Raw genomic sequence first — 26,490 nt, 5'->3', positions numbered from 1 at the left:
TCTCTTTTCTTGAGATCCTTATTTAATTTAGGTTTTCCTCTTCAATGAGATTTCCCAAAAAAGGACTCACCAACTGTGCTCTTTCATTGGATAGTTCTCAATTGAGAATATCTGCCTGTCATCTTCCTATTTGGACTGCTTTCTGTCTCTCAGAACATTAACCATGATTGCACAGTCTTCTCTCCCTCTCCTGTGGAGAAAATCTACCCTGATCAACTCGTAGGTGACTTACTTTTTCTATCTGGATGACTGAGGACTTCTTTCTTGATTCTTAAGTTTTAATAACATAATGCGTACGTTTTATTATTGACTGTCCTAGTTCAATTTTTCTGCTCTACCCTGTGCCCTTTATACCTGCAAATTCAACTCCCTCTTCATTGTGTCAGACTTTTACTGAATCTTGTTTTGTTTTGTTTCCTTTTGTTGCATTCTCAATTTAGTTGTTGCTGGTTAAAATTTTGTCATGCTTGCTTTCTCTCTCCCTCTGCCTGCCTTCTTTCCTTTCTTTCCACTTCTTTTCTCCTTCCCTTTAGTTTTTCATTTCACCATTTTAGCCCATTATTTTCATTTATGGGGAGGGGATTTTGTCATCCTGCTTTAATTCTGCCTCATCTTTTCTAAAGAACAATGTCTAGTTAACCTAACTTATTTTAAACCTCATCTAGCGAACTTAGGTTTTCTATTTATTGTGCACCTGCTATGTAGCCACTAAGAATATTTAACAAACACATGAAACCGCTGCTCATAATTAATTAAAGAGCTTTAAGAACAGCAACATGAAAGTAACTATCTTCCCTGCTCCATTTGTCCACTTCTAGCTCCCGCTTCCCAAGGGTTTCAGTATCTGTTGCATCTCTCCTCAAAGACAGTCCCTAGTGCCAGATTTTAGCCTATTGATATGATGAAGTGGAGAGTGAATTTTTTTACTCCTGCCACCCTTGTCATAACTACACTACTCTAACTTCAATTCAGATTTCTGGTTCTCAGAGACACACCCCAATTCCCATGCCTCCATCTTTGTCCCTCAGAAATGTGGTCAGACACAGATAATGGAGTGAACCATAGATTCTCTGAATATGGGCATATAGTTCTCTAAAAGAAAATTCATACTACATACAATCTTGCTGTCTATACAGTAATTGTGCACCCAAGTTGTATTTGTAGAGTCTGGGGATAAAACAGACGTTGGAGTTAGAGAGATAGTTAAAGAGTAACTGTTATCTTCTTCATATGCCTCTAGGTTGCTAGCAGAACCAGGCCTTAGAATAAGTCAAAAATTTTGCACACGTTTCAATAATAGAAAAATAGGAGAGAAGCTGCAATTTGGCAGTAGATCTGAAAAAGGTAGAAATTCTTGGCTTTCAAGTGTCTACTCTTCTTGTTTTCTTCCTGCCTCTCTGTTGAATCTTTTCAGTTGCTTTTGTGGTTTCTCTACCTAAAATTTTCTCCTAAGCATTACTATTGCTCTGAGCTGTATCCTTGGACTGCTTAATTTTTTTTTTTTAGTATTCCTCTTGGGCAATCCCATTCACACCTATAACTTAATCCGTCCATTTCTTAATGACTCTCCTGCCTAGATCTCACTTCTTAACTCTAGAGCTACCCATCTTCTCTCCATTGAACATTCCACACCTTAAAGATCTTGAACATAAGACTCAGGACATTCTGCAGTATCTGGTCCCCATCTGGTGCTCTCCATCTCATCAGTGGTGCTGCTTTGGACTCTTCAGTTTCAAGTGATAAAACTCCTGACTCATTCTAGATTAAGCAAAAAAGTGAATTCATTGGTTTACATAAAAGAAAACCTCACAGGGAGGGCTGTCACTTGAGTCACTTGATTCAGGGCTCAACTGATGTCATCAGGATAAGTCCTTTACTCAGTTTTATTGAGTTGCCTCAGATCTCAGACTGTACTTGATGGCTCTTATTAGCTTCAGGTTTATGTCATCACAATGCCCAGACCTCCTTCTCTAAACTCAAACCTTTCCTGAATTGAGCCTCACTAGCTCTGTTTTTTAGCTCTCATGAGTTAGACATAGATCATGTGCTGTTTCCAGACCAATCTGTGGAAGGAAGACAAATTCACGGACTTAGCCTATGTAGCACGGTGCACTCCTCGGCTGTGTGGGCTGGTTGTCAGGGAAGGGTAGATCCCTAACGAAAATAGGCCAGTTACTGAGAGTTGGGAGAATGGATGCTATAGCTACAAATATTATTTTTAAAAAAAACTCTCTACCATAGGTGTCAGCTTTAGCCACAGTGTTCCCCTCCCTTACTATCCACATCTCATTAAATGTTAAAACTTACCATTTCTCTAAAAATTTCTTGAATCTGTCTACTTCTCCACAGAGCTACCACCATCACATGGTGTGTAGGCCAGAGGCTCTTGAACTGTCTGTGATGAAAGAATAGTTTTTTTTTTCTTCTTCTTCTTAATTTATCATAGAATGTTATTTTTTAAAAAAAACACAGTATTGCATTCAACAGATATATTTGTCAAATTTCTATTAAATTTATAAATACCGACCCTCAATGTTTATAGTTATTGTGCACTGTAATAAACAGTTCATGAACAAGCTCAGCTGGATGACTATACCTGGAGTGGCACTGGTTTAAGCCTCAATTCTTTCTTTCTCTCTCTCTCAGATCATTGCAATAGGCTTCCCACCTCAGTAGTATCTTCTTCTCACCCCTTACCCTGTTCCAATAGGGACTTGCTTTAAATTACAATGCAATCAATTCATTTCTCCATTTAAAAATCCTTATGTAGCTTTGAATTTCTCCTAATCTATTCTACAGTCTTTAACATGGTTTTCAGTTTGTCTTGTTCACCTCTCCAGCCTCATCTCTTATATTGATGCTGTAGAGTGTGCTCTTTTCTTCTTTCTTACTTCAGGGACTGTGCATTTACCTGGACTTATGCAAATATTTGCTTGCTTATACTTCCTTTTTAAGTCTCAGTGTCGTATAGGTTGAGCTTAGCTCTTACTTCCTTCAGGAAGTCTTACTTGATGTCACTCTCCCCCGAAGTAGGTCTCTGACTTAAAGGTTTTTATGATATGACATGCTTAAGAAGTCTGACGTAGTTCTTAAAATGTTCTACTGTAGCTTCTTTTTTACTTGTCAGTACACTTTTGTTAGACTGTAAGATCCTTGAAGGTAGTGCCATATCTTGTTCAACTTTTTTTTTTCTTGTTGGCCTTTATATCACTGTTCCTAACACTATGCCAGATGACTACATTTCAATGGTTACTGTAGAAAATTAGCCAGTTGCTGGGTTCATCCAAGGAAATGCAAAGAGAAAACTCAAGCCAGATCAGAGTTCCTAGACCCTTAGCTCCATATGCCTGTTTTTGGGCCCTCAGAAATCCGCAACCCTCCTCTCCTTACCAGCTCCATTCTAATTTAGGCCTCAACAAACATCTCTAATGCCTTGGAATAAAAAAATGAAGTCCCTCGCTCTACTGTGAAAGCTGCGTAGGGGGGAAATGAGTAGAAAAGAGACCTTATATTCTTTAAAATATAAACTCCCTTAACCAAAATAATATGTATGGTGAGTAAGGATTATTTTAAAGATCGCTGGTGGTGCAGGAGTTAAGTGCTTGGCTGCTAAACAAATGTCAGTGGTTCGAACCCGCTAACTACTTCACAGGAGAAAGATGTGGCAATCTGCTTCCATAAAGATTACAGCTTTGGCAATCCTATGGGGCCGTTCTCCTCTGTCCTACAGAGTCTCTATGAGTCAGAATCCGTGGCACACAACAACAGCAACAAGGACTATTGTGCTGTTAGCACAATAGTAACAGTTTTGGAACTGTGAAGACTTTATTAGAATGTCAAGAAAGGCCAACTCTACAACTTAATAGCAAGCCTAGTGTTTGACTCAGTTTTCACATCTATGGAATGGAGAGGATTCCTTATAAACCTTTTTAACAGATTAAAAAAGATAATATCTGTACAGTACCTGGCACATAATTTGTGCTCACTAATTTTTTTAATTTTTAGTTCTCCACTTTTCACTCTTTCATGCATACCTAGAGTTAACAAACATTTGATACAATGCTGTTACTATGGAAAAAGCTCCCACAGTTTCAAACAACCAATTTACAGATGGAATATTTTAGAATACAACCCATTAATGAGATAATAATTCCCTGAGTCTTTGCATATTTTAATAACATGACCAATCCAAGACTCTCCATTATGAAGTAGTACAATACGTTGAATAGAGTTTCACAATCCTCTTCACTTCCTGCCTTGTCTCCAGACAGATTTTCTCTGTGCCGGAATTACTCACTGATGGTGATAGGCATAGCAGCAGTGGCGAATTACTTCCTAGGAGATTTAGTTACAGAGAAGCATAAATCACCCTTCCCCACACACTGCAGGTTGAGATAAGAAAAGGTACCTTGGGCAGCAAAGCAAGCAATGAAGGGGCTTGATCAGCCATTAGTTGATCCACAGTTATAATCCAAAATAATTAAAACTAGATCTCTAGCTCCCTCAGGTTTGACATTCATTTCCAAGGACTGCCACACTACTTACTTGGATATGCGTCTGTTTTTATTGCTCATTGGAATGGTATTGCTGCCGGATTGCTCACACAAACATTTGCCTAAATGACGGAATAAATACAAAGCAAGTCTTACCAGAAATGAAGTTATTTCCACTTGCAAATATTCAGACTCAAAAATATGCTGCAGGAACTTAAGGCAAAAAATGAGTGAGACTAAATATGCTTAAACCTTGCCAGGGGAAACATGCCAATAAATTTGATTCTTTAAAAAAGAGGTTTAGAAATGGAACTAGGAAACAAAAGCTAAATCATTTAAGAAATGAACTCAATTTGGCAGATAATATTGTGTGTTTGTGTATTAATACGGCACCAGCTCATTAAAGTAGTAAATCAGACTTTATAATCAATGAGTTATTTTTGGAAAGGTAATAAGACTGAAATAAATTGTATAGCAAAGATGTGATACAGGTCATAGACCTATGAGCATTGTATCTATAATATTTGCACAACTTTAGCTTGGACTTTTATAATGAATTAATGAATGAATATTACTTTGCCGTTTATTTAGTAATGTCATAACTAATGTCTATCTGTACATTTTTCAGCATAGTAAAAATTGCAAAGAATGCAAAAATATATAACATTACAGTGAATGATCCAAACAACAGGACATTAATTGGCTAAGTGGGTACAGTGCCTCTTCAATGGCCATCAATATACAATAGGAATCTATTTTATATATAGTTTTTAAAAAAAGATTAATGGGCTATCACAAATTTGAATTTTATTGTCTGTTTCACAGTGAATCACCTCATAGTGATATGTTGTATGTAATTCTATCTACAGTGATCTTTGTTTGATTTTAGGGCATAAATTAATTATCTTTAAACCTAGTTCCAAGATGCAAGTTTTTGTAGTTCCAGAACAGCTGATCAACAAAAGATGGAAATGTTTACAGTCGTTTATAGACTGGTCGTTTACAGACTGGTTCAGTCCAGTCGTCTTTGGTATGTACTATACTAGGCACCAGAACCCAGGTGTGTAAACTGCACCTCAGTTTCTTGGAAGCAATCCACCACAAGGAATACACGAGGTCGGACGATTGAAAGGACACTCAGGACTCCTCAGGTTGTACTCATGCAAGGCTTTAATAAAGGCAAAGCCAACATTATAGCAAAAGAAAGAATACACACAGATGCATAAGGAACCTGAGAAACTTGCAGGCAAAGCTCTCTAGAGTTTTTGTTAGTCAGGACATATTTCATCTCCAGAAAAGCTTGTTCTTGCCTCGACCAAGGATCAGGATCAGACTTCAGTCCAGTTGTAAGTTAATGCTGTTTTACACGCTATGGTATTGTCATGGATTAAATTGGTTTCCCAAAAATATGTGTATCAATATGTGTATCAATTTGGCTAGGCCATGATTCCCATTATTATGTGATTGTCTACCTTTTTGTCATCTGATGTGATTTGCCTGTGTGTTATAAATCCTATTTCTATGATGCTGATAAGATGGGATTTAGCAACAGTTATGTTAATGAGGCAGGATCAATCCACAAGATTGAATTGTGTCTTGAGCCAATCTCTTCTGAGATATAAAAGAGAGAAGCAAGCAGAGAGACATGGGATTCTCATAACACCAAGAAAGTAGCGCTGGGAGCAGAGCTCATCCTTTGGACTCATGGTTCCTGCACAGAGAAGCTCCTAGACTAAGGGAACATTGGTGACAAAAACCTTCCTCCAGAGCCAACAGAGAGAGAAAGCCTTCCCTTGGAGCTGGTACCCTGTCAGACTCCTAGCTTCCTAGATGGAGCCCTGGTGGCACAGTGTTTAAGAGCTTGGCTGCTAACCAAATGTCTACAGTTCTACTCTGTCCTATAGGGTTGCTATGAGTTGGGATGGACTGGATGGCAATGGGTAATAGGTAGCCCCCTAGACTGTGAGAGAATAAATTTTTCTTTGTTAAAGCTATCTGTCATGAATTGAATTACTTCTCCCAAAAAATGTGTATATCAATTGGGCTGGGCCATGATTCCCGGTATTGTATGATTTTCCTATATGTTGTAAATCCTGCCTCTACGATGTTTATGAGGAAGGATGGGCAGCAGTTGTGTTAGTGAGGCAGGACTCAACCTACAGGATTAGATTGTGTCTTGAGGCAATCTCTTGAGATATAAAAGATAGAAGCAAGCAGAGAGACAGGGCGACCTCATACCACCAAGAAAGCAGCACCAGAAACAGAGTGTATCCTTTGGACACAGGGTCCCTGCACCTGAGAATCTCCTTGACCAGGGGAAGATTGAGAATAAGGACCTTACTCCAGAGCCGACAGAGAGAGAAAGCCTTCCCTTGGAGCCGAACCCTGAATTTGGGCTTGTAACCTACTAGACTGTGAGAAAATAAATTTCTTTTTGTTAAAACCATCCACTTGTAGTATTTCTGTTAAGGCAGCACTGGATAACTAAGATGCTATCCATTTGTGATATTTCTGTTATAGCAGCACTAGATGACTTAGACAGGTATCTTGAGTTACACTGAGGAGTATCTGATGGAGGAATGAAGAAAGATTTCCTAGTGGAGGTAAAGAACCAGTAGAAGTTATCTTAATGATTGAGGTGAGGTGGTCATCACAATTAGAAGGAATGGCATGTGCAAAGTCTCAGAGACATTACAGAACATGGCACATGGCATAAGGGTTTCTGCCTGGAGTGTGGAACGTATACAGGTAAAATAGAAAATGCATTAAGAGTACAGATTCTGGATCCTGATTACCTTGGCTCAAATTGTTGCTCCACCACCTACTAGCCGTGTGATCTTGGGCAGGTTTTATGTAACTACTCTGTTTCAATTTAATATATAAAATGAAGATAATAATAGTTCTTCCTCAGAGTTTTGTTGTGGATTAAGTATGTAATTGCATAAAAGTATTAGAACAGTAAATGGCACACAATACATACTCTATAAATGCTATTATTATAATTATCATCTATCATTAAAGTGAATTAAGGGGAATGAGTGTGACGGCATTTTTTGAGAACAGATCCCTAAATTATTCTCAAGAGGCGAAACTCTCGTTACAGTAACAGATGAGAGTGTGCCATTTCTTTTGTGTGTTGAGAAAACTTTCTTAAAGAGTTTTCTCCAGGAGAGTGACTGTGATGGTTAAGATTGTGTGTTAACTTGGCTGGGCCATGATTCTCAGTGTTTTGGTGGTTGTATAATGTTGTGATCACTTCTCTGATGAAATTTGATATGTGATCACCCCCATGATGGAATCTGCTGGGTGGTACTGGTGGGTGTGGGGCCTGTAGCATCTCACTCTCCCCTCAGCCTTCATCTCTCTGCCCTCTGCCACCTACTTCCTTCTTGCTTGCCTTGCCAAGGCTTTTGGCTGGTTCTGGATTCTGCAGCTGCCTCTTGTTCATCTGACCCCCAGTTCTTGGGACTTGAGCTAGCAGCTTAGCTGCCAATCTTGGGATTTGTTGATCTTCACAGCCTGTGATCAAGAGTCCTGCGCTCCGACCTGCCGATCTTGGGTCCGTCAGTCACTGCAGCTACATGAATCAGGAGAAGCCTTGCGGCCTGAGCTGCCAATCATGAACTGGGTGTTGCCTGACCTACAGAGTCATAAAGTTGGATGTGCACAGCAGCACTTCATCATTAAAGGGAAGCTGTGTGTACAAGATTGGGCCCGAGCAGGCCTTGAAGGCTTAACGTCAAGTGTTTGAGGAAGTGGCCCATATGCCCATGGTCTCCATGCCTATCATATTACCTTCCATCTCCCAGTCCATGCTTATAGCCTCATGGGGAGTTCCTTATGATCAGTTGGCTGAAGAAGAAAAAACTTGTACCTGATTTACGGATGGTTCTGCGTGATATGCAGGCACCACTTGAAACTGGGCAGCAGCAGCACTGCAGCCCCTTTCTGGGACCTCCACGAAGGACAGTGGTGAAAAGAAATCCTCCCAATGGGCAGGACTTCGAGTAGTGCACCTAGTTGTTCACTATGCTTGGAAGGAGAAATGGCCAGATGTGTGATTGTATACTGATTCTTGGGCTGTGGACAATGGTTTGGCTGAATGGTCAGGGACTTGGAAGGAACATGATTGGAAAATTGGAGACAAGGATTTATGGCGAAGAGGTACATGGATAGACCTCTCTGAATGGGCCTAAGAAGTGAAGATGTTTGCGTCTCATGTGAATGCTCACCAAAGAGTGACCTTAGCAGAGGATGATTTTAAAAATCAAGCGGATAGGATGACACGTTCTGTGGAAACCAGCCATCCTCTTTACCTAGCTACACCTGTCGTTACTTAATGGGCTCAAGAACAAAGTGGCCATGGTGGCAGGGAAGGAGGTTATACACTGGCCCAGCAACATGGACTGCCATTCACCAAGGCTGACCACAGCCACTGCTGAGTGCCCCATCTGCCAGCAGCAGAGACCAACACTGAGTCCCTGATATGGCAACATCCCTCAAGGTGATCAGCCAGTAATCTGGTGGCAAGTTGTTTCATTGGACCACTTCCATCATGAAAAGGGCAGCGTTTTGTCCTTGCTGGAATAGACACTCTGGATATTCCCTGCACGCAATGCTTCTGCCAAAACTACCATCCATGGACTTAAAGAATGTCCTGTCCACTTTCATGGTATCACACACAGCATTGCCTCTGATCAAGGGACTCACTTCACAGCAGATAAATTGTGGCAGTGGGCCCATGTTCATGGAATTCACTGGTGTTACCATGTTCCCCATCATCCTGAAGCAGCTAGCTTGATAAAATGATGAAATGGCCTCCTAAAGACTCAATTATGGCACCAGCTAGGTGGCAATACCTTGCAGGGTTAGGGCAGTGTTCTCCAGGAGGCTGTATATATGCTCTAAACCAGCATCCAATATATGGTGCTGTTTCTCCCATACCCAGGATTCATGGGTACAGGAAACAAGGGATGGAAATGGCAATGGCAAGTGACCCACTTGCAAGATTTTTGCTTCCTGTCCCCATGACCTTATGCTTGCAGGTCTAGAGGTCTTAATTCCAAAGGGAAGCATGTTTCCACCTGGAGACACATCAATTAATGCGTTGAACTGGAAGCTAAGAATGCCACTTGGCCACTTTGGTCTCCTTATGCCTCTGGATCAACAGGCAAAGAAGGGCATTCCTATAGTGGCTAGTGTGATTGGTCCTGATTATCGAGAAGAAGTAGGATTAATATTGCATAATGGAGGAAAGAAGGGTATGTTTGGAATGCAGGAGATCCCTTAGGGCATCTCTTAGAACTATCATGCCCTGTGATTAAAGTCGGTGGAAAACTACAGCAACCCAATTCCAACAGGACTACTAATGGCCTAGACCCACCAGGCAAAGAACCACAACCCACTGAGGTGCTTGCTGAGGGCAAAGGAAATACAGAATGGGTGGGGGAAGAAGTTCTAAATACCAGTTATGGCCACTTGATCAGTTGTCATTGTTATGAATATTTCTGCTTTGCATGTGTGCATTAAATATTTTTGTTTTCTTCACTTATAAAATATAAGATGTGAATGGGGCTAGTGCATTTTTGGTTGTATGTGTGTTTGTTGTATCATGTTAGGTGTAAGTATGACTTTGTAACTGTCTTTATCCAGAGATTATGTATGGTTTCAGGAGATGTATACAGGTGCCAAGTTGACAAGGGGTGGACTGTGATGGTTAAGATGGTGTGTTAACTTGGCCGGGCCATGATTCTCAGTATTTTGGCAGTTGTATTTATAATGTTGTGGCCACTTCCCTGATGAAATTTGATAGATGATGACTCCCATGATGGAATCTGCTGATTGTTACTGGCAAGGGTGGGGCCTGTAATGGCTCACCACCCACTCAGCCTTCATCTCTCCATCCTCTGCCACTTCCTTCCTGCTCACCTTGCCAAGGCTTTTGGCTGGTTCTGGATTCTATAGCTGCCTCTTGTTTGTCTGACCTCCAGTTCTTGGGGCTTGAGCTAGCAGCTTACCTGCCAGTCTTGGGATGTGTCAATCTTCACAGTCTGTGAGCAAGAGTCCTGCTCTCCAACCTGCCAATCTTGGGTTCACCAGCCCCTGCAGCTACATGAATCAGGAGAAGCCTTGGGGTCTTGCTTGCCTATCTTGGGATTCATCAACCTTCACAGCCTGTGAGCAAGAACCCTGCTCTCTGACCTGCTGATCTTGGGTTTGTCAGCCCCTGTGGCTATGTGAATCAAAAGAAACCTCTATCCTGATCTATCCTGATCCACAGACTTGGGGTGTTTCAACCTCTATAGTCATCTGAGCTGTTTCCTTGATGTAAATCTCTCTCTATATATTTATACTTATATGCTTTACTGGTTTTGCTTCTCTAGAAAACCCAGGCTAAGACAGTGACATAATCTGTGATATGACTCTGAGACACCTGGGGAGAACGCATTGTAGGTAGAATGCAATGAAAGGAAGGGACATCAACTAGGGCCATATTATTTTACTCCAGTTAAGCAAGAACCAGTATTGTGAAATGAAGAGTATTTAGAGTGGGTAAGTTTAAAACAGATTTAAACTTGAGATAGGGAATAATGAGGTACTACTTAGGAAAGTTCCACTCTGTCATATAGGGTTGCATTGAGTCATAATCAGCACGAAGGCACATAACAACAACTGGTCAGAGATGTCTCTCTCTCTTGGTTCTACACATTGAATTTTAGGCCCTATAAAACATCCAGTTTGAAGATAAGAAACAATTAAATGCCCACCATACAGAGCATAGTGTTTTGTACCATTCAGTAAACACTGAACAACTAAAAGACTAAGGCTGTGATCTTGACATTTAAGAATGCCTACAATTCCTCTCAGAAACTTGTTATAAGCAAGGGGGGAAAACACATTTGTTTTTAAATTTATTTCATGCTGTGAACTTGAGTTAGAACAAACTTTTTTTTTTTAGTGTTTATAAGTTTCAACACCCTCAAAGGAAGGGATGTTTTCCCAATTAGCAAATGCACTTGCAGAAGATCAGGTAGAAGCTGGCTTCCTGTGGAGAAGGAGTTTGCTGTGGGAAGTCATTATGTCTTTTTTCTACCATATGGAGTCACGAGACATTCCCTTCATTCTGTTCTGTTTTCTCTTTTATGCAAGGATTTTAATTGATTTCTAGAATTAGAATCTATCTCATGGGACAACTAAATCAATTTGCATAACTTAGTTCATAAAGATATGTTCTATATCCTAGTTTGGTGAGTAGCATCTGGGGTGTTAAAAGCTAGCGAGTGGCCCTCTAAGATACATCAATTGGTCTCTTCCCTTATGGAGAAAAGGAGAGTGAAGGAAACCAAAGACTCAAGAAAGAAATTGGTTCACAAGACTAATGGTGCATGCAAATCACAGTCTCCTTTACCCTAAGACCAGAAGAACTAGATGGTGCCCGGCCACCACTACTAACCGTTCTGACCAGGGGCACAATAGAAGGTCCTGGTTAGAATGGAAGAAAAAAGTAGAACAGAACTCAAATTCATAAAAAGACCAGATTTACTGGACTGGTAGAGACTAAAGAAACCTCCAGGTCTACCACCCTAAGATACCCTTTTAACCTGGAACTGAAGCTACTTCTGAAGGTCACTTTTCAGCCAAATAATAGATTGGCCTGTAAAATAAACAGCAACACCTGTGAGGAATGTGCTTCTTTAAACAATCAACTCTATGAGACCGAATGGTCAACATCCCAAAAGCAAAGATGAGAAGGCAAGGAGGGGTGGGGAAATGGGGCAGGTGGTGTGGAAATGGTGAGAGTGCTGATACATTGGAGGGATTATAACCAATACCACAGAACAATTTGTGTATGAATTGTTGAATGGGAATCTGATTTATTGTGTAAACTTTCACTGAAAACACAGTAAAATATTAAAAACTAAATAGAATTCACTGAAATGAAATGCTTATTAGTATATATATACATATAGTATATAATGTATACCATATATACTATGTATATTTATGTATATGTTTTTTTTATATTTATGTATATGTGTTTATATATACACACATATGTATTTAATATGTATACACATATATGTGTAAACATAATATACACATATATAAATTCATATACATCTAAGAACTTTGAATTTATTATATCTTACAGTAGAGGGAAAAATAACACCAAATTTTAAATGGCTGTCTTTATGTTGGCAAAGTATCTTTCAAGTAAGTGTTTTTCTTAAAACCTGAGCAGACAAAAAACTAGAAATCTTTTTTTTTTTTTTGAGCAGTGAGCAGTCAAGTACTAAATAGCAATGATCATCAATATTATATTGTGTATGTACCTCACCATGCCTGATTGCTAAAAAGCAATCCCATTTCCTGTGAACTACAAAATTACATATGTCATTTAGAGTAGTGGCCTCCGTACCTTTGGAAACTGCCATATCTCCTTGCCAAATATTGCTACTTTGTTTGTTTATGCTTTTGAATTTCAGTAAAGTAGACTTTATAAATAGCAATGTGGCCTCAGAGTGCTTCGGTTACTTACCTAAGGTCACAACACGTAATACGTAAAACCAGGCTATCCATGCATATGCTTGTATTTCAAGTTTTAACCTATTTGAAATGTAATGCTTTTCCTCTCCATGCTGCCTTCTTTGGTTTCAGAATGTAAGAGTAGTGGAATATACACTCTACCTCCTCTTACAGACAGTCAAACAGATAGCGCTAGAGGTAGTATTTTTATTATTACGTATATAACTTTTATTTTGAACTTTATGTTAAAACAACTTTTTGCACAGAACTATATAAAATCTTTGATCAGATTAAGAGGTTCCATGAAAATTTGTGGCACAGAGCAATATGTTCCTTGAATGTGCAGAATTGATCTTATCTGGGTGTCTTTAGGATGGACCAGTGTTGTTATAAATGTAGACTTTCTCCACACCCCAATCTGATTTAGTAGGTCTAGAGTAAGTCTGGAGCCCTGGTGGTACAGTGGTTAAGAGCTTGGCTACTAACCAAAAGATCAGCAGTTTGAATCCACTAGCCGCTCCTTGGAAACTCTATGGGGGCAGTTCTACTCTGTCCTATAAGGTTGCTATGAGTTGGAATCAACTCGAAGACAGCAGGTAGAGTAAGCCTAGAAATCAGTATTTTAACTGTAGTGCACTTGAAAAGCATTGAGAAAGATAAGGTTATTTTCTTTGTATTGGGGAATTCAAATAGCACAACAAAAGAAATGCACAGATAAAACCTATTTTAATCAATAGTATTCACCTTGTGCCCTTCTGATCTTCCTAGGAAGCTAATGATGAGCAGCAGAATTGAGTGGCTTTAGTCTCAGTTCTCTCTGCTCCTGCACACCAGCTGTGACAGTGTTAATAAGCATCAAAATTGTCCAAAGGTGATGATTTTGGAGAATAAAAAGAAAATTGCAGGCTTCTAACAATCCATTGTACTGGTGATATCTAAATAAATAAGGCTTTAGGGAACAAAGGTGTCTTATAATAAAATTGACTATAAGGAGTCAATTTTATTTTATTTTAGTCAAAATGAAATAAGGAGTAACTTTTTAGTTCAACAGAATGGTTTCTCTTAAGCTATTCTTGGATATGTTTGCATAGTACAGTCATATCACTGCCAAGATTCTTTGTATGCTCATCTATGATTAACAAGACTTGATGGAGTCAAAATTATATAATAGTTTGCCTTAAGAATCTCCATCTTCTTCCATTTGCTCTTTCCCACTCCCTCAGTGGTGGTCCTGTCTTTTCCAAATTCTCTTTTCCTGGATTCACGTCTTTTAATCTACTTTATATGAAATTGGGAAAAGATCAGAGACTGGCCACTGGCATGTGCTGACTGACCAACTCATTATGTTTTAGTAGTAACAATAATATGACTGGAACTGTGGCTGCTTATAACCTGTCAGACACATACTCTTGCTTTATTCTCAGAACAGTCCTGTGAGGTAGATACTGTAGTTATAACAACCCGATGCGTATTTTACCACTAGGTTGGTTACTATTATGGTTCCCACATTACAGATAAGAAAATTGAGGTTTATGAAAATTATATAACTTGCCCAAGGTTAAACAGTAACCAGTACAACACTCAAGTTCAGATAGGATAATTTCAGAGCATATGCTTCTAATCACTCTAGTATGCCACCAGGTATGTGAGTTGTTAAGCCATTTATCTTTATGTGAGGAAAGACTGTTCCCTATTAAAGACCTTTCTGTGTCTTACAAGCGGTAGAAGGGGAGCAAGGGGACTGATGACTGTTGATTTTCCTGAAATTTATACTCCATAGAACTGTAAAAGATTGGCTGTATTCTATTAGAAAAAAGATGGTTCTACATCTCATCCCTGGATCAGTTCCTGCTCTTCTGATGAGTAGTTTGTAGCAATTTATTCCTGAGAAATTTCCAGAACAGGAAAAAAAAAAGTGTCCTGTTGTCACTGTGATCTTCTAGAACATATCTGATCAGCATGCCTTCTTCTCTTCCTCTCCCAGCCTGCCATTCCCAGCCTTGAACATTCCTTGAGTTCCTTCCTCTTGTGCACCAAATTTGCAGAGCCATGTTTACAATTTCTGCACCTCAACATATAAACTTCATTTTCTCCAGAAAGTACATTTGCCCTAATTTCACAGACATAGCTTACTCATGCTGTATTAGAATTATTATATATATATATATATATATATATAATTACTATTATTATTTTTGCCGCTGAGTCAATTCTGACTCATAGTGACCCTATAGGACAGAGTATAACTGCCTCATAGGGTTTCCGAGGAGTTGCTGGTGGATTTGAACTGCCAACCTATTGGTTAGCAGCTGTAGCTTTAACCACTGTGCCACCAAGGCTTGGAAAGCCCTGGCAAGGTTAAGAAACAAGTGTGAGGTTCTTCGAGTGGAGAGAGATACTAGTAGCGTGTACAAATGGGCCAGTTCCAGAGAGAGGAGAGGGTGGGTGGTTTCCCACAGGCATTTAATTTGTCATGATTACCCCATGGTTGGTGAGTCAATTTTTAAGGAAAGGTTATCTGTATGTTTTAGAAGTTTTTTTTTTTTTTTTTTTTTAAATAGCTTGTCAGAATGTATTCTTGAACACTGACTTCACTTTAGTAAACGGAGTATTGCCTGTTACTTGTTATGTAAAATACGCTAGTGTAAATTACTCATTATCTCTGTTAGATAATGTGTATGATTTTAATTTATGTGGAAATGAATGTTAATTTTCTTCCTAAAGGAGAAAATTGTCTAGCTTTGTTTTTAGTGAGAAGCAGATACTCTCAAAATGGGGCAGGAGATAATTCAGAAAAAAAATAACTTTGACTAGCCTGTTAAAAATAATCTGTAAATTTATGGACTACTTCTTCATATTTGTTTCCTCTAAATGAAATATTATATTTGAAAACAGCTTACCTAGTGCATGGCACATAGTAGGTGGTCAATATATGTTAGAAATTGTTCCCTTCTTAATACTTTCTAGCCATCTAAGAGAATTTCTTTTAATCTTCGAGTAATTCAAAATGCCATCAGAACAAAACTTCCAGTTTCCCGAAAAATCTCCTTTTCCTGTAAACATAACTATACATGAACATGACTGCTACTTACTGAATTGAGAATCTTACAAATGATTGAGAGCACAATTACCTGGCTAATATTATAATAATCCGGGAATCGGTAATACTATTGTCATGTTCATTTTCCTAATAATGTATAACAAAATTTTAGTAATACATACACACTTAAATTAATTCTGAGAAATCTATGCCTGTGTATTCTAACTTTTTGGATCCAATTTTATGCTAATACATGCTTATAAAATGAAGTCGTGATAATTCCTTTGAAAATGCTGATCTTAATTTACCTAACGTTACCTAACACACTTTTTGTCTGATGGTTAGCATCTCTTGATTCAGCGCTACCAAATATCTCAAAAGTAATGCTAGCAATTACACTTAGGAGAGCTCAGTAGCAGATATAATTCGCCTGTCACTATCTTTTACTGAAGAAGGGGATATCATGACTTCTAACTTGGATGTTAACAATGTGAAAATAGGAAAGCTTTACAAAGGATGTATTATATGAAGAATAAAACTGACAAGATGTCATGATTCATATAATTTCAATTTGGAAAACTTGACTCTAGAAACTCTTTGGAACTTTCAAAGTTTTAGAGTCTGTTGGAGGTAGGAATTACACTAAGAATGACCATTTTTAAATCAGGGCTTGAGTTTTCTATATGCTGTATGTCCTAGAGAGTCGGCAGTGCTTTTCTGTGGTACATTTCATACCCAATAATTATTTTATGGTTGAATAAATTAAATGTGGGTATAACAATTATGAAGAAAGTTATTTAGACAGGGAACTGTGTAGAAGAGACTATAAAGGCAAAAGTAGTGAATGCTTTATCCCACTTTGATTGAAAGTGATAGTTACTTCTCCAATGTGCTTGAAAATAGCGGACAAGACGATGGGTTGAAATAAAGCCAGCGGTAACTGTGAAGCTGTTTTTCATATTCATAGTGATTGTAAAAATAAAACAACTACATAGCAGGCTATTTGAAATTTAATGAACTATCAAACACTTCTGCCAGCCAAGTTACATGTTAATGCAATTGCAAATCAAAGTCCTATCATATATATACGTAACAGCTTTTATTTTTATTTTACCTTATCGACGGTTAACTGGTTGTGTTTCTTTCCTTATGTTGTCTGCTGAATAACTTGTGGTGTAGTTCATGAACCTCTTAATAAACTTAGAGGATTACATGGTTTTGATTACAGATCTATTTCTATTTTACCTTCTTGCTTTATCTTCCTTTGGCTTCATTTTTCTAATTTATTTTAACTTTCTCTATTTTGTGACTCTTTGCAAGCCACATCAAATATATTTTGGAACATAGTGGATATAATATATACATATTTTTTAAATCAGCAAAGTTAAAAAAAAAAAAGAAAAAGTCTTTTTTCTTTGAAAAAGGAACTATGCCTGGGCCCCTGGAAACTCAAGATCAATCATCAGCAAAACCTCCTTTGTCCTCAATTTCTCGTCTGAACTTTGCCTTCTTTTTCTTGCCCCAGCTGAAAACTCAATCTGAGGCCTCTAATCCCCCTTTGCCTCTCAAGAAGTGGATGTTTTCTTCTCACAACTCTCCTTACAACACCTGGTGAAGCAGGTGAATTGACTGTCCTCCTTCCCCCCATCCTAAAATCACCCAGCTCTGAATCTCATGTCATCAAGCTTTGCCACCCTCCCTCTCCTTATTGAAGTCACCTACAATCTCCAGGCCATTACTCTTCAATCTGTAAGTATTTTAGCCCTTGGTTCACTGTCATTTTCCCCAAAACAACTCCATACTAGGAAGAACATTATGATATACAGAACTGTAAGTACAGGAGTAGATACTCTTGTGAGGTAGTGATCTCCCTGTCCATATATATCCTCAAACAAATAGACACAACATGGAAAACCTTTGGATATGTTATAGACCTGATTCATCTGTTGGAGGAAGCTTGGAGTTGATCACCTGAAAGATCTGTTGGTATTCTTTCTGGATGTTTTTTTCCCAGGGGGTATGGAGTGAAGAGGAAGTTATGGGCATCAAGGACAGTGATGGCAGCATTGAGCTTCTAGTTTTTTCTAAAACAAGCAGTGGAATTTTCAGTGCACAATTCTACTCATTTGGAAAATCATAACCAAGAGACTAAATGCTTTGTCTCAAAACCGATATGCATAAGCACACACCACACATGTTCGTGTTAAATTAGGGGTATATAAATTGGAGATGTTAATAAGATCACTTATATGATATGATCCGTGAATGCTCCGCTTTGACCTTCAAAAACGGGATCATTTAACAGAGCAAGTTTCATACTACAACCAATTTGTAGTTACTGAACCAGTGTGCCTCTATGATTGCCTCTGACTAACCTGTTTTGTACCATATGGTTGACAGACTTTGTGACCTCATTAATAAGGACACCACAAATCTACATAGTGCACTTATACCACTTAGTTGGACAATAATAGTAATCTGTTATAATAACAATTACAGTCATCCATCAAATTATTTACTTTAGCAAGGAAGTTTCTGGAGAAAAGATTATATGCATATACTCAGCATCTAATAAAGTCATAATGGGATGTTTCCTGTAAATTTTAATATCTAATATTTGTAAATATTGCCTCTATTTCACCATTCTTTTCCTTTTGTCTTTTTGCTTTAACTACAGTAACATGAATGTATATTTTTTCACATGTATATGCTTTATAATCCATTTTAATCCCCTTTCAGATTCCCACTTAGTATAATAGGATATTAAAAGTATTCCCCACTTATAATGGGATATTAAAAGTATTGGATGAATTAGCATAACAAATGTCCTTTTCTTTTCACTTTCATTTATATAATTTCAAAGCAGTACATAAAAACCAAAAATGAATTGTTTATACTTTTTTTCAATAAACTACCTGGGTTATATAGAAAAGAACAGTTTAATTTCAGATAGATTCTTTCACTTTTATTTGTAAAATAAAGCTGCTTGAGTTCTTCCACTTGAATAGGTGAGACAAATCTATTAAATACTAACTTATTAAATGTCAAACACTGTGCTATGCTGTATTGTTCCTTTATCTCAGGCAGTCCTCAGAACAACTCTATATAGGATTATCACTAACCCCTTTTTATAAAGAGAAATGGCCTAGGAGATAGAGATTGACCAAAATAATTTCGTAGCAGCAGAGCCAAAATTCAAATCTTAGTCTTCACTATTGTTAAGCACCATATCACTATGTAAAATAAAGTTTGATCTTGTCATTTAAGGAACAGCCCATCTTTGAGGACAATAAGAATTAATAAAAATAAAGTCCTTGACTTCATTGTTTAGGTGGGAATTCATAATTTGCACATGGCTTATATGGTAAATTGATACATTCAATATCCTAATAACAAACTAAAAATTAAATCTAAGTGAAGAAGAACTGAACACACACTGAACTTCTTCTCCCAGGAAATGTTTTTTATAGCAGCAGGTCCAGTGTATTTTTGGTGGAGAGCAGAACAAGACTGGGTTGAGAGAATAAGTTACTTGCCCTTCTCTGGGCACTTGCCCTACCATCCGTCCACTGTGTGTCCCTTCCTGCAGGTTAACTGCAGGATTTCTCCAGCGTTGCTCAACAGAAGGGGTTCCAGTGACTGAGGTCCCTCCAGCTCTAATGGGATGTCAGCAAAGACTTACAAAATACCCATGTTTATTGTATGAAATGCTGCCTGCCTTCACATAAAGAATTAATCATGTTAAAATGATGGTTAGTCAGAAACTACTGAAATTCCATTATGGAGTTTATTGGGATTTTATAGAGTAATGCTTCCCTAGGCTTGTGTAGATGTCTCAACTTGAATATTCAGTAACAATATGAAATTTTTGGAGCAAAGAGAGGAAAACTGTTTTTTTCCTTAACTCCTACATATGGCAGTATTCATAACTTCTACAGACATATATATAATTTTGAAATTTATACTAGGTTAGCCCTGAAATTAGTTGCACATAAGTATCATGACTCTAATACTATCACACCTTTGCCCATACTTTGTGTGTTTTAATAGCATTTATTTCTTTTAAATGAAAAGGATTAAATTAATCTCAAGACTGAGTCATCATATATGTTTCATAGTAAGCCTGATAGGCAAGGAATTGAAATAGCCATGTTCCAAAATGTTCAAGTTAAAAATAAGTTGTTTATATTAAACTTTAGCATTAATAAAAGGAACTATATTATATAGGGGGCCTTGGTGGTTAAGAGCTATGCATGCTACGGCTGCTAACCAAAAGGTCTGCAGTTCAAATCCATCAGCCGCTCCTGGGAAACCCTATGGTGCAGTTCTACTCTGTTCTATAAAGTCACTATGAGTCGGAATCAATGTGATGGCAATGGGCTAATATTGTATAGAGTTAAGGTTCATATCAAATGTCAGTTCTACAGTCTGAAAATAGAAAGTTTGTGTATTTAATATATTAATCAAATACATTATGGGAAATAGATATGTGTAGTCTTTTTGAGAAGAGTAATATACTGAAGTATCCTTTGATATGTAGTTCTGTGTATATAAAGTGGAGGTTTTTATATAATTTGGAATTATCATCACTAATCAGGTTATTAAATGTTTAGAAGTATTCCAATAAATACAGAAAGGTCTGTGTTAATACCAGGATTAGAAATTTCAAAGGGCAGCTGAAAAATGCTCTCAGAAGCTGCCTAGGAATAGGCTATGATTGATTTCGTTAAAGGCCAAGGAAGATCAAATAAAATTGGCATATAGTAGGAATCAAACAAAACCAATTAAGCATTACAGTGAAGAATAAATAGCTCTAATTAGTAATCGTTGTATTCAAGTCTTGAAAAAACCCTACCTAAAATTTTCTTTAAAGATATGGAATAATGCATTGACTTGAAAAAAAAAAAAAAACTAAATGATCAAATTGATGTTAGAAGCATGTAGGACTGGCCTAATTGTAACAGGAGTATGAAAAATAAATTGTGATAGTGAAAGCAGAAATAGTTGCTCACTTTTACAAGCAGGAGGAGAGAATTAGGCTGTCAGCTGCTGACCTAAGACAGTATATGACCTCATGTCTGCATCCAGTTTCCAGACCTGCACATTCAATGTGAGATGCACCTCAGTGATTTCACAAGAACAGAGACAGGTCCATTACTTTCCCTGATCCACTATAGGAGTTGCCAGGACCCTGCTATATATGGATTCTTGATGCTTATGTTTCTCCATCTGTTACTTAATTACCCAGAGTCACAGGTTCCCAGCAGATTTATGTATCCCTTTCAAGTCTATGAATAGAATTATGTTGGCTCTACAAAATAAGGAAGGAAAACAAAACAAAACCTGATACTTGTTAAAACATATCATAGTCACAAACCATGTTGTCCAAGAATTACTCTAGGATCTAGGACCAAATAATCCATGCTAGGGTACATCATTTGGGAGCATTTGTTTTGGGAAATAAGCATTTATCAAATGTCTACTATGTGTCAGGCACTTTATCCACCTTCGAGTATAAGGATATTTACACATGTTTTACAAAAGAAGAAGTTGCTGTTCAGACATGTTAAACTTCATAAACCTAGCAAGTGGCAGATCAGCTTTCAAACCTCATGTCCCTGTGATTCTAAAGCCTGTTGCATGGTTCCATCAAACCACATCCAAGGGGGTCTCTGACTTTTCTGTTCATCACTGTATCTAGGTACCTGGAACAGTGCCTAGCACATAGCAGGTCTCCGATAAACAGCTGTTAAATAAAAGAAGAACTTCTCTGGTCCTGAGTCTGCTGTGATTAGTGTCTCTAGAGGAGACCTGTCGGAAGTCAGATAAAATGTGCAACAACATATTCATAGTCACTGATGTTAAGCTTGCATCACCCCATCTGCCTCAGTTTTTGTTTCTTTTGTTGTTTGTTTTTGCCTTCCTTTGCATGGGGCTGAATCTCTAAATCTGGGAGATAAAACCCCATGGGCGGGATCCAGTCTTCTTTGCTTTCACCATAACAGCACGCTAGGAATTGTTCTGCTTGCAGCAGTGCTTAGCAGAATTAATCAGGCCATATTAATCACTGGCAGAAGGAATGTTACAAGAAATAAATCTGCAGGTCAGGAGTATTGTTAGCCTACATTCATTTTTCACTCAAAAGAACAATGCATAATCTATCAAGACCCAAAAAGTAAATTGTCCTCCCTTTCTAAAGAAATGAGGACAGTAGTTTGAGTAATAAAATCTCTTAATCTGATCACTCATTTTCTGTGATATTTAAATATGGAGAAATTCTGCTCCCAGATAGGTATGAGATCTTCCCTTAAACAGCTTAAGATTTTAAAGCAAATGATGATCTCTTACAGCAAGACATTTCGGCTGTGGCGTTATTTGTACACCTGGAAGCATTCTTGTTCCAGTCTGTTTGGATCGTTCTCAAATAATGAGGCTCTAAGAGGAGAAACCCTGGTGGCATAATGGTTAAGAGCTACAGCTGCCAACCAAAAGGTCCATAGTTCGAATCCGCAGGCTATCCTTAGAAACTCCATGGGGCAGTTCTACTCTGTCCTAAAGGATCGCTATGGTCTGAATTGACTTGACAGCCATTCTTTTTTTTTTTTTTTTTTTAAGAAGAATGGAAGGAAAAAACCTATGAGAAAAAGCAGGCACCTTTTCTGGTCATTGAAGATGAGAGTGTAGCCTGCAGCAGAATTAGCAGGTCAGGGATTTGGTCTATTTATTTGCTGTGTCCCCAGTTTCTAGAACATTGCCTGACATATAGATGATGCACAAGAAATATTTTTGAAAAGGATTAGGATATAGAAAGAATAGTAAAGACAGTGATAACGACAACAACATAGTGTCCCAGAGAAGAAATGCAGGAGCTGTTATCCCCTGAAATTGGAGGGAATGCCAAAGCATTTAAAGAACATCTCTTTAAAAGGGAGAAAAAGAGAAATTTAGCTTAGGACAGTTGAAAAGGTTCTTGGCAATATTTGAAGCTTCCCCAGATAAGTATGTGTGTGTGTGTATTTGCACAAAATTCAGGAACGCAAACAGTTGTGGGATGAATAGTTTGTGGAAGCTTAAACCTGAAGTAGAACAATAAGCATCATATTATGTAAAAAATATAGTATGCATATATGTTGTAAAAAGTTTAAGTTCCATGAAAATTAAGGATGAGATATGGATGCTTATTATTATTTATTATTATTATCACATTGGTTTATAGTTATTACAGTAAATAAGGAAAATAAAATAATTGGTAACAATATTGGAAATAAAACCAAATCTTTCTTTATTGATGATCTAATTATATTTTGGAACACTCAAGTTAAAAAAAAAAAAAAAAAGCTGAATAAGAGCATTTAGTAACTTGATCAGGTACCGGGTAAATATTTACTATAGTCGTAATAACTACTTATAAATAGAATAGAAAAAAGTCTCAATTTCCAAAAACTATAAAGCAACTAGGAATATTTTTAACAAGGAAAGTACTTGGCATCTCTAAAAGACAGTATAAAGACTTATTAGAAGACATCCACAAAATAGACATATATGTAGTATAAAAAAAAAAATTTATTTATTTATTTATTTATTTATATAGATAGTATAATATCCTAAAATTTTCACTTGTCTCAAAAGTTATGTATAATTTTGATTATATTGCAATGAGATGGATTTTTTTTTTGACATGAGGATTTTTAATTCATTTGGAAGAATAAATGTTTGAAAATAGCCAATAAAATTTTGATGAAAAATTACACTTGCATATGTGTTAGTAGGGACTATAGCTTCCACAGAAGAAAAAACCCAAATCATCAGTGGCTTAAAGTAAGTTTTTTTCTTGCTTATCTCACAGTCATTTGTGGGTGTGTTGACTTTTTTTTTTTTATTGTTGAGATTATTATTATTGTAAAATAGGTATATTTTTTAAATTAATTTTAATCATAAATTTATTGAATGTTCACTCTGTGGCATTCACAGGTTTCATTTTCCATTTAATTCTCACAATAATACTTTGAGTTTGTCCCAACCTTATTAAGAAGGAAATGAAACTATTAGAGTTCTGTAAATAATGGTAGACTCAGTATTTTAAAACTCAGGTTATCTAACTGTAGAGCCAACCAAACACGCAATTGACTCCATTAGATCTTAAGTACATTTCCCAGTAGAAAGAACATGTAGCATAAATCTTAATTATCCAAATGGATGTGGCAAAAATGAGTAATATAATCTCAACTGATAGTCTTACATTGAATGTACTATATCCTCTTTCTTTCTATGTCTTTTTATTTAAGGTAGCAAAAGTAAAGAGTACTTGTCAAAGATTTGGGAGACCTGAAATTCTAGACCTTGCTCAGCTACTAACAAGCTTGGCAAGTCACTTCACCTCCCTTTGCTTCATAAAATAATGGGAGTTATATGAGAATATTTCCACAAAAAACCAAAAACCAAACCCAGTGCTGTCGAGTCGATTCCGACTCATAGCAACCCTATAGGACAGAGTAGAACTGCCCCATAGAGTTTCCAAGGAGCGCCTGGCGGATTCAAACTGCCGACCGTTTGGTTAGCAGCCGTAGCACTTACCCACTATGCCACCAGGGTTTCCAATATCTCCACAGCATATATAATTTTATGATTATGTGATTTTCTAATGATAAAATGGATTGTGAAGCCTGGATTCAAACAAAGCCCATGCTTTTAGTTTTCTGTATAAATTAGTGTTTTTTTGTTTGTTTTAAATAATACTTCTATTTATAACAGTACAAGTGAATGTCCTATTCTTTATCTCACCTATTTCAGGTCTGAATAATGTTTGATATGGAGAAGCCTCCGGGAACAGAGCAAAAAATTCTCTGCTTGACCTTGTGACTGGGTGATATAAAGTTTGGCTTGGGGGATACTAGCACACTGGACAATAAGAATAGTTTCTTGTTTATAGAAAGTAGTTTGTTTTGGTTTAAACTTAGAAATATTATTTTAAAAGCAAGGGACTATTAAAATAATAAATTCCCAAACCACAGAAAATAAGAACAAACATGACAATAGAAAGTTACTACAATAGTAGACCCCGACTTGTCTGTCAGTTTGCCATACTATGGGGGCTTTTGTGTTGCTGCGATGCTGGAAGCTATGCCACAGACTAGGACGAAGGACCTGGCAGTCTACTTCCGAAAAGAATTAAACAGTGAAAACCTTATGAATAGCAGTGGAACATTATCTGATACAGTGCCAGAAAATGAGCCCCACAGGTCGAAAGGCACTCAAAAGATGACTGGGGAAGAGCTGTCTCCTCAAAGTAGAATCAACCTTAATGACATGGATGGAGTCAAGCTTTCATAACCTTCATTTGCTGATGTGGCACAACTCAAAATGAGAAGAAACAGCTTCAAACATAACATTAATAATCAGAACCTAGAATGTACAAAGTATGAACCTAGGAAAATTGGAAATAGTCAAAAATGAAATGGAACTCATAAAGATCAATATCCGAGGCATCAGTGAGCTGAAATGGAGTGATATTGGCCATTTTGAATAGGACAATCATATTGTCTACTATACAGGGAATGACAATGTGAAGAGGAATGAAGTTGCAATCATCTTCAAAAAGAACATAACAAGGTCTATCCTGAAGTACAGTGTTGTCAGTGGTACGATAATATCCATATGCCTACAAGGAGGACCAGTTAATAACACTGTTATTCAAATTTACACACCAAACGCTAAGGCCAAAGATGAAGAAATTGAAGATTTTTATCAGTTTCTGCAGTCTGAAATTGATCAAACCTGCAATCAGGATGCACTGATAATCACTGATGATAGGAATGCAAAATTGAAAACAAAGAAGGATCAGTAGTTAGAAAATATGGCCTTGGTGATAGAAATGATGCCGGAGATCTCATGATCGAATTTTGTGAGACCAATGACTTCTTCACTGCAAATACCTTTTTTCACCAACATAAATGGCAACTATACATGTGGACCTTGTCAGATGGAATATACAGAAATCAAATGGACTACATCTGTGGAAAGAGATGATGGAAAAGCTCAATATCATCAGTCAGAACAAGGCCAGGGGCAGACTGTGGATCAGACCATCAATTAGTCAGTCGCATGGAAGTTCAAGTTGAAACTGAAGAAAATTAGAACAAGTCAATGAGAGCCAAAGTATGACCGTGAGAATATCCCATCTGAATTTAGAGACCATCTCAAGAATAGATTTGATGTTTTAAACACTAATGACCAAAGACCAGACGAGTTGTGGAATGACATCAAGGACATCATTCATGAAGAAAGCAAGAGGTCATTAAAAAGACAGAAGAGAAAGAAAAGACCTAATGAATGTCAGAAGAGACTCTGAAACTTGTTCTTGAACATCAAGTATAAGCATAAAGGAAAAAAATGAGGTAAAAGAGCTGAACAGAAGATTTCAAAGGGCGACTT

General features: G+C 37.5%; 1 protein-coding gene across 1 annotated transcript in view; it reads left to right on the top strand.

The window, feature by feature from the left end:
* Positions 1-26,490, top strand: part of GULP1 (GULP PTB domain containing engulfment adaptor 1) — a 213,210-nt gene that overhangs the window by 102,669 nt on the left and 84,051 nt on the right. The window lies entirely within an intron of this gene.

The sequence above is a fragment of the Loxodonta africana genome, chromosome 6, assembly GCF_030014295.1.
Source record: "Loxodonta africana isolate mLoxAfr1 chromosome 6, mLoxAfr1.hap2, whole genome shotgun sequence".
In the NCBI taxonomy this organism is placed as follows: domain Eukaryota; kingdom Metazoa; phylum Chordata; class Mammalia; order Proboscidea; family Elephantidae; genus Loxodonta; species Loxodonta africana.
Note: the sequence above shows the minus strand (reverse complement) of the source record. Positions and strands in the feature narration are given on the sequence as shown.